A 10,625-nucleotide genomic window follows, 5' to 3' on the forward strand; every position below is an offset into this window, starting at 1 on the left:
AGGATGCCTTTTCATAAAACACTGATACCAGTGATTTCCAGGAATGTTATTCTGAAAGGGAATAAGGTATGCTTTAATGTCAAAAAATTTTACCAATTTGTGGACAAAGCTTATACAAAATAAAAAAAAATACAATAAAAACACAAAATAATATAAAACTACAAACAAAACAGAAACAGACACCAATTAAATGGCGTGAGTTATACTACTTAATATAATTTTATAGTTATTAAGTACATATTAAAAAATTAAAAATTGTATACAACGTCAGAGCAAGAAGAAGGCGAACGAGGAAAAGGGAAAGGGAAAGTAAATCAAAAGTTATATGCCGCTGCGAATATGTACAAAGTACTCGAAAGTAATAATCCTGCAAGTCAATTTGCTGAATTCAAATCGTTTATAAAAAAGTCATTCACTGTATAAAAAGCTCTCTCCAGCAAATAAGCTTTCAAGGCCTTTTCAGACAGATAAAGATTATGCTCCACGTTTCTAAGGGGATAGTTGTGAGTGGGTCTCTCTGGACCTTCTGATGCATGTTTGCGGATTAAACAAACGGATTCAAAAACAAACAAAGAAGGAAGAGTTAATATTTTAAATTTTTTAAAGAATTCTTGGCAATGAACTGTGCTATTGAGTCTCAGGGAGTAACGAAGAGCTCTCTTTTTTAGTTTAAAAATACGCTCAAATTGAGTCGCACAACACGTACCCCAAAATGGAAGGGCGTATCGAAGATGAGAGTCAAAACGGGCATAATAAACGGTCCTAGATGTTGACAAATTCATTTTCGTAGCAACTGATCTTAGCGCAAAACAAGCAGAACTTAATTTTTTGTGTAAGGCATCAATGTGCAAGTTCCATTTTAGAGACTTATCCACAATGAGCCCTAAGAACTTCACCGATTCAACTACCTCTAGACTGTTGTTATTAAGTACTAAAGGTTGCCTCATACTGTTGTAAGGTAGAACTTTGGTTTTAGAAACTTTAAATAACAGGAGATTCGAATCGCACCACGATTTAATGGTGACTAGGTCTGTAGCTATGGTATTGCGAAGATCCATAATATCCGTGTTACTCCAAGTAATACTAGTATCATCTGCAAAGAGACATATTTTACCTTTAATGTTCAGACTAGAGATGTCATTTATGTATATCAGAAACAATATAGGGCCTAGAACTGAACCCTGAGGTACCCCACTTTCTAATGGCATGCAAGAAGACGTCTTCGTGTCAACCCTTACAAACTGACTTCTTTTATTAACCCTTAAGCGCCCAACCTTTTTTAGGTTCCATGTACGCCCAAGGGTGGGTAAAAAATGTCCACCTCGAGAATAGCTAATATATTTATTGAGAGTTGTTGGAAATGGATTAAACTTAAAAAGCTTATGCTTAATAAACACCGTATCTTCTAAAATATTAAGATAAACAATTTACAAACCTTACAACAACATTAAAATGTACATCAATATTAACATACCAGTAAAAGCAAGTAATTCAGATTTGTCGATTTTCTTCACATTCTTCTTTCAGCCTCCTCATTGGCGGATAATTATGTCGATTATGTAATTATACGTCGATAATTATATGAATTGTGTTCCTATCAACGAGAAATTATATTATAGAAACCTTTAGTAACAAGTTTTACCAAGGGTGTACTTTTTATGCCACCCCATATTTAACTCAAGATATTACTTTTATTTTCAAAAATATCGATAGAACCAATTTAACATTCGATAAAAGGCTGTCTTTTTAACAATAAATAATTTTTGGAAAACTTTTAAACACGTAATCAATATGTTACAAGGGAATATGCATTAGCTGGACATTTTTTACCCACCCTTGGGCGTTTAAGGGTTAAGATATGATTTAAGCCGTTTTAGAGCCTTTCCCCTAAATCCATAGTGCTGTAATTTGTCAGTCAAGATGTTATGGTTTACACAATCGAATGCTTTAGAGAAATCACAGAAAATTGTTGCTGTAGAGTGATGGTTGTTTAGACTGGAGTAAACATGATCGAAAAGGAAGAACATAGCATCATTCGTGCATTTGTCGTGAGTTTGTCTGGGATTCTTGTCTAAAAATAATTTTACAGCGTCCTGAATACCTTCTCGCCTACGAGGAAAACCTTTTTTATGACTTTCTAGAATCCACTCTATCAATATATTTTCTTCTTCCGAGGTCAAGTAAGAAGTTGGTCCATGTCCTGGCTTTTTAAATTTATTGCTTAGACGAGACTGCAAAGTTTGTCTTAGTATATTAAACTTTTCGGCCGCTTGCTTTTTAGACATTCCATTATTAATGGCTTCTAAAGCGTTTTGCAATATACATTCATCATATGATTTAACATATTTACTATTTGCCTTTACCTTGGGCACTGTCGAACAATCTACAAGAGAAAAGAAAGTTCTCTAAAATATTTTTAAAAAAGCTCAAAACATATTTTTTTATAATAATAAATTCCTATATTGTATAGAATATAGCCTGATAAATGCCTTGATAAATTTTAATATTATTTATTAGCGTACTGATTTCTACTTTTCAAAATCGAAAAACTATTTTTGCAAAATTAAGATAACTGCCAACTACTAGCATAATTAAAATTTACTTCAGACCAAAGATTGGCCTTGATGCCAATTACTAGATAAAGACAAATTTTAAAACCCCGTAACCGGCACTATCAAAATTTTGTTTTTTACAAAAAATATAATATTTGATTTTTATGTTGCAATAGCTAATATAATACTTATATCATTCATTAATTCACATTCATTAACAAAAGGATACAAAAATAATATAATAATCAGTTTTTATCATACCTTATAACGGTTAAGTTTCTAAAGAAATTCTGTAATTACACACACATCCAATGGTCACTCAACTGGTGGTTTCTGTTACACTGTCAGCTGATAACATTATTCAGATAATTTGGCGCTATAAAACATCATATGGTGCCGTCTATTATCGAATGGACACGCTATGGCTTCAGTATTACAGAAATTCTTATAAATCACAAATAATTGCACTGAAGCCAATAACTGGGTACATGCTGGCAACTGGGTATCTTACCCTATCCGAAATCGGAATGTTTGATAAACTGCTCGTCAAAAGTTAGGGATATAGAAAATTTTGCTGATTTTCATAGTTGATTTTTTCGCGAACAGACGGATTCCGCTATTTTTTTATTTTATCCTTTTCTTTAGTATTTACACAATTGTGCAAAGGCTTACTCAAACTTATTTTTTGTACTTATACCGGGTGGAAGAAAACAATATGTTTTTCTTATGTTAAGTTTGAGACACCCTGTAGGGATAACGAGGTACAAATGTGAGTATACATCAGAATAATATTGTAGTCTTATGTTTTGTGAACATGCTGTTGTTTGAATTTTCCTGATATCTTTAAAAACAAAAAAATAGACGGTTTTGTAATTTAACATGTGTTTTAACCGAAACAAAAGTTTGAGAGACCTTGTAGGGACAAAATGGCACAAAGATAAGTATACCCCGATATTATGTTGTAGTCTCATATTTTTTTAATAATTTATTTTTTTAATTTCTCTAGTATCTTTAATAACAAAGAAACTAGACCGTATTACACTTTAATATGTTTTTCTATGTTTCACATGTGTGATGTAACGCATGTCGTCAGTTAAAACACATATTAAAGAGTAATATCGTCTAGTTTCTTTGTTATTAAAGATATCAAAGAAACTAAAAAAATAAAATATTCACGAAATATAAGACTACAACAAAATATGGAGGTGTACTCACCTTTGTGCCTTTTTCTCCCTACAAGGTGTCTCAAACTTTTGTTTCGGTTAAAACACATGTTAAATTACAAAACCGTTTATTTTTTTTACTTCTAAAGATATCAGTGACATTCAAAAAACAAAATGTTTACGAAACATGAAACTACAATACGATTTCGATATATACTCCGATTTGTACCTCGTCCTCCCTACCGGGCTTCTCAAACTTAACATAAGAAAAACATTTCTTTTCTTCCACCTGGTATAAGTACAAAAAAAAAAGTTTGAGTAAACCTTTGAATAACAGTGTAAATACTAAAGAAAAATCTAAAATAATAAAAAAAATTAGCGGAATCCGTTAATCTGTTCACGAAAAAATCTACTATAAAAATTCAGTAGAATTTTCTATATCCCTAACTTTTGACGAGCAGTTTAACTCTCGCGTCATTTTTGTGTTTAGATTGGCATTCTGTAACTCACATCGTAATCGAAACCGGTAACCTCTATTCCACAGGTACGATTAATTACAGGGACCCGATCCGTCAACTGTCAGTGTCAGTTAAATTCACACGTGGTATTTATGACAGTGACATTTGATAGACGTAAAGTTTTATTTTTGTTTGTATAAATGTAATATTTATATAGCTTATACGTTATTATTATTTAATTTCTATAAAATGGTAATGTGTTGGGTACCCGAATGGTTATCATTGATATTGTAAGTACTAAAATTGTAAATTGAGGGTATAATGACACCATATTTTTAGGAAATCTGCAGAAGGGAGTAAAACTACTCATTATATTATGTTCCTGCTACTTTTATGAAGAAGATAAAGAAAATCTTCTCTCACCATATTTTCAAATAGAATTTATGAAGATGCTGAAGAAATGTAGTAGCGCTATCTTGTGTTTAAATCCTTGATTTTGTGTAATTTATAAAATTGAAAGCAATATGATATGACTAACAAGGATTGTGTCTATAAAAAATGTGTATCAAAGGTACAATAATAATGTATTATTGTCTTTTTTGGTAACTATAAAATATTATTTGTTTTGTTTTAGTGTGCAAACTACAAGTACGAGCATTAAATCTCAGAAATGTTTACCACTGTTTTTTTTTGGTTTTATTCAATGGATTTAATGGATTGTAGATGTAGACTCTCTACATCTTCATTACCACTTGAAAGTCAACCAGAATCATCTTATTCAAGTGGTATCACATCAGGTAGTGCACAACAAGACACAGAAATGTATTTTCTTGAATAAGAGAATACTCAGCTGAAACTAAAATTAGATAATTTGTCAAATATAGATTTCCATTTCAGCATATCAAGAACGATAATAATTTAGTGAAAGTGTACATGGGAATTGGGAATAACAACTACTGTATATTGAAATACTGATTAATATTTAATATGCTAAGTAATATTTAGTTAGAATATTATCATGGATGGGTGAAATATCACAGTTTTAACAAAAAAAAAAAGAATGTGTTGTATTTTGTACGCACCTAAGAAGTTATACATCTATTATATGATTTCAATGAAATAAACATTTTAAACAGTTTATTTGTATTTTATTTAAATATTAAACTAATTTTAATACTTATTACTTACCAAATTTTTTTATTAAAATAACCAAATTTATTAAAATTTAAAAAAACAGGCAAAGCAACAACGTAAGGAGTACCTATCCAAAATATAACAGCGGCCAACATTGCTTGACTATAGTTATCAATCATGACAACTGTGTAAGTCAGTGTGTTATGGCTATAAAATTGATAAGAAAATGAATTATTTTGACAGATTTTACAAATAATATTAAGATTGTTTTTAATCTTCTTTTCATCATATTTTAATACTTATTATCATATTCCCGAAGAAGACTAATCCAAAGACCAAAAATTATCAAGAAATATATTTATTAAAAACACTGATTTTTTTTTCACACTTTATTTGTATTGATATCTACGTAACTAAAAATATTTAGCAACTAACTTTATACAGTCTGTGTGTGCATGTACTTCATACTGTCATTTTTATAAAAATTTTTTTTTTTTTTTTTATTTTGGCTTAGACTTACCGTCATACTGCCAAATAAAAATTCATAATCAATATTTTCCCCAATCGTGCCTAAATAAGTATGTATAACTTTAAATAAGATCAATAAAATTATTCATGACACTGATGTAATTACGTTTAAATTTTTTGCAGACATACCTGGCTGCAGTAGAGGGACTATTGCAAATATTATGTATACATTGTTAATCGTTATGCATGAAACTTTATTCATCCAGCTAATAAAAAATATACCATCACAACTTAAAAATAAATATGTCCACCTACTAGTTTACAGCACTTTTACATATCGACGGTGGAAAGGCAGGACCTCGTAACTGAAACAGTTGTATAAAATGAGTTACTTCAGTTTTCGCTTTAGAATAAGTTTAACCTATTAAACAGCGGTTACAGCTGGGAAAGCCTTCCGAAAATTTTCCCAGCTGTAACCATTGTTTAATAGGTGCTGATACAATTATTCTAAAACGAAAACTCATTTTAATAAGGGAAAATGAAAATGTAGTATGTCAAAGTGTGTAAATAATTTTATTTCCTTAGCTGAGCGCTTTCGACATAAACGTCATCATCGGAGCTAATGGTCAAATACTAAAAAAGTACCGCTACATAGAGGTGTAAAAAAGTGCATCTTAGGAATGTACATTTGATCTTTAAATTTTGAATGCTAACTTAGTCCTCCGTACAACAGCAAACAGCAAAAAAACAGAAAGAAACGGCCACATACACGTTGCACAAAAACATTTAAACTTTTTTCATGGTCCGGGTGTCGATATCACCCGTCCATCCTTGGCCTAGTAACAACAGCTGACTGACTATGTACTTATATGTACAAATTTTTCAGTTACGAGGTCCTGCCTTTCCGCCGTCGATATTGTGGATTGTACAGAAGTGATATATCAAAAACCAACATTAATGGCACATCAAAATCCAACTTATAGGTTTATAAACACATAAATAGTTTCAAAGGTTTGTTTGCTGTAGCTCCTAATGGAGTAGTAACATTTTGTAGTGATTTTTACATCAAACAAAAAAAATGTCCAGGATGGTGGTATTGTGCATCAAATGAGACCTGGTGATTTAATTCTTGCAGATAAGGGATTCTTATTAGCTCGCGTATTACCACCAGATGTTAGTTTTTATCACTTCATTTCTAAAACGATACCACAGTTTACTAAAGAACAAGTAACTTCTTGTATTAGGACAGTGACCAGAAGACGAATTCATGTAGAACAAGCAAGCAGAAGAATTAAATGTTTTTCAATTCATGATAATATTCTAACTTCGCTTTGTTTTTCAAGTTTGTGCAGCACTTACAAATTTGCAGTACCCTCTAATAGCAGAGGTGAATTAATGGTAGATGAGTGAAATATCCTGGTAGTTATATTAGTGAATAATCACAATACTTTTCTTTAATTAGGGGTATCTATATGAATAAAATATCTTTGTAGTTAAATTGTTATTAAATTTGTAAATAATCACAATACATATTTTAAATTTTTGATTAATGAACTACTATATTATGATTTTTAAAGACATACAAACACATAACAATATCAAAGATTAAAGTAAAATAATAAACCTTCGACTACAAGACGAGATCCCCCTTAAATGCACCTTAATTAATTAAAAATTTCTGTTGAAGTGTTAAACCACAGTATTAACACAGAATACATTGGGTGATGTATTCTGTAAAATTGGTTATCCCTATCTGGTTATATCTATCATACTGTGGTTTGACCAGGGTTTGACACATTCAGTCTCCTTCGCCTCGCACATGCGCAGTTTACGGAGATTTGACGGATCGGGTCCCTGTAATTAATCGTACCTCTATTCCACCCGGTCAGGAGGTGGTGGCAATCCGCATTGACAAGCGAAATGAGTGTTCCGTGAACTGCTTGTCGCTGGATCTAAACCTAAACCACAGAATAAGTAACAAGACTAAAACTAAGACCTAAACTTTGTAATATGACACCGTTGCCATATCCTCAATTTTTTCCATGCTATCACATTACATAAAGCTACATTTAAAAATAATAAAAAATTAATATAAATACTGGATACAAAAAGCTCAAAAGAGGATAAATGGTTTTAAATCAAAGGTAATTAAAATTGTTATAAAAAAGAAGATAAATTGATATAATATAAAAAAGCTAAATGAAGATAAGACGTATAAATGCTTTTAAATTAAAGATAGTTTAAATTGATGTGATTAATTATTATTAATAAATTATTTAAAATCGATATGTATTACTACTAATATGCAATCTTTAAGATTTGATTCCAGCCGAAATAACTGCTAAACAACTTTTCCCAAAAATGTTATTTTCTATAATTTGTTCAGACTATGGGCGTTGGTTGATAAATATAAAAGTATTATACTGGTATAATATATTTATCAATCAATGCATAAGAAATAAGAAGTCTATCGTATGCGTATGCTATTCTTGTACATTATACCATTGATTGAAATTGTATAAGGAATAAGCGAAAAAATTATGGCAACACTGTGGCTGGCAAACATTCAGATTTCGGACACAAACCATACATACTCATAGACGTTTCACGACCATGTTAATCTTCCGGATCGAATTTACGCCATCTCTTGACTGGAATGGGAACTCAATTGACAAATTTTAGTTGCGAGAGAATTTCAACTTATAAATGTTGCGGGATTTTTGATGAAATTTCGCAGGAAATTAAAACAACAGAAAAACAATTCAATGTTTTATTCCATATTTTACTGAAAACTTTAAATATTCCAATTTGTTTTGAAAATGCTAAACACTACTGTTATGTGTCACGTGAAAGCACTGATGTGTATCGAGTTGAAAGATGATTTTTGAAAGAATCTTGTAGGATGATTGTTTAGATAAATATTACCTTATAATCTTTTACAAACTTCCAAAAATATATAGGTCCGAAATGTTGATGACACACTATTGGAATAAACTGTTTCAGGATCTATTATATTGTTTTTTTTTAATGTGGAGAAACACAACACGGGATGATCAATGTAAATTAAAAATTCTACTCATAAAAACGGAGAAGAGGTTAATACACTTGATTAAAATTGTGATTAAATCTAATTAAAAACGTAACACCACTATAATAAAATAATTAAGCCACAAACTGTGAAATAAAAAGTAAATAACAAATTAGTTTAATTGTCAACTATCAGTTGTTAAATACTGACAGCGACATCTCTGGATTGGAATGGTAACTAATTTGCTGTCTTGACCTTGACAATTTACGTGAAACGTCTATGAGTATGTATGGTTTGTGAATTTCGGATGCCAAACCAAATAGCAAATAAATAGTTTCCACAGTCATTTGTTTCGAGCTTCTGTCAAATGCCGTATAATCCGTGCATATTAATATTATACACAGATTATACAACATATGACAGAAGCTCGAAACAAATGACAATCGATGAAAAGACCTATAAGGTTAGGTTCAATTCATACTCGTGCATGTTTAAAATTAAATATATAATTCTCTATACAAATAACACCACAGACTAAAAATTAAGCAGTTAAAAAAGGTACAAATACTATAAATAATTATAAATAAGTAGTAATCAACTATTTTTAGTAGATATAAAAAATATAAACTTCAAAACAAAACAAAACGCGCTTGCGTCAAGCACAATTCCGATAATCGAAATCTCATCTCGACAGGGTAAATGCAGTCGAAGCGATTTCTATTCACTATTACGATTGTAGAGATTCCGAAGTAGTTATGGAACAAGGTTAATAGATTAGGGCGTAGGTTGTCTCATAACTGTAGACCAATCAAAGGCTGGCTTTTTAAAGGCGGGAATACGTCATCCGTACGACAATTTTAAAATTGTCATAAGAGCCAATGCTAATAAAAGGTTCAAAAACTTAGGTTTTGCAATATATTTTGAGATTTTCTTGGGTGTAGGTATATTAAGTGGTTCTTATATTGGTAATTATATCAATTTTTCCCTTAAAAATCAATAGTCTGCTAACAAAAAACTAGAATTCATTTAACACTTATTATGTGTGTTTTAAATGGAGAAAACAATTTAATTAGCACAAAAATCCAAAAAAATAGAAGAAAAAGTTTAAAATCAAAAATACTAATATGTAGGTACTTACTTATTATGTTTTGCGTGAAATGTGCAGCACTTTTAACATTTTTGGTGGTATGCAACAACAAAAGAACGAATAATATAAATAATTTATTATTAGGTTAAAATATAAAAAAGACGTAACATAACATTAACATATTCAGACACGAGGAAATGTTTGCTACCTATTTTCTTATGTTTAGAGGCCCATTTATCTTGTAACATTTTATTATCCATTATTGTTTGATAATGTTAAGGTATTTGGGAAATGTCCAAAAACATTATTTTGTTTCCATCTGGTTCAGGAATTTTAGAGTTGATTTTACATATAGCTATGCTACAAATGTTACCACCACTCATCTAAAAAATGTTTTATTATTATAACATATAAAACTACATATTATTATGTGTAATATTATAATTGTTAACACGGTTACGAAAACACACTTCACAAGTCATTACTGCCTTTGTATAGGACCCAAATAAGTAATTATAGTAATATAGTCCTATGCTTAAAAACTCAACAAATATTAAACAAATAAACGATATTATACGAAAATTCCACAAAAATATACGGAAATATAACCACACACAACTGTCAAACTTGACTTTGTCGTACGAGTGACGTAGGCATTCCCCTCCCTCTTGCTTCCGCCCACATAGTTATGAGATAACCTAACCCCTATCTATGAACATTGGTTATGGAATACCA

General features: G+C 30.6%; 1 long non-coding RNA gene across 1 annotated transcript; it reads left to right on the forward strand.

Moving 5' to 3' along the window:
• The first annotated feature begins 4,498 nt into the window (after positions 1-4,498).
• Positions 4,499-5,310, forward strand: LOC126883444 (uncharacterized). The gene is made up of 2 exons (XR_007697644.1): positions 4,499-4,744; positions 4,808-5,310. It is a non-coding gene; the product is annotated as an uncharacterized LOC126883444 (long non-coding RNA).
• The last annotated feature ends 5,315 nt before the right edge of the window (positions 5,311-10,625 follow it).

Source organism: Diabrotica virgifera, chromosome 4 (assembly GCF_917563875.1).
Source record: "Diabrotica virgifera virgifera chromosome 4, PGI_DIABVI_V3a".
NCBI classification, from domain to species: Eukaryota; Metazoa; Arthropoda; class Insecta; order Coleoptera; family Chrysomelidae; genus Diabrotica; species Diabrotica virgifera.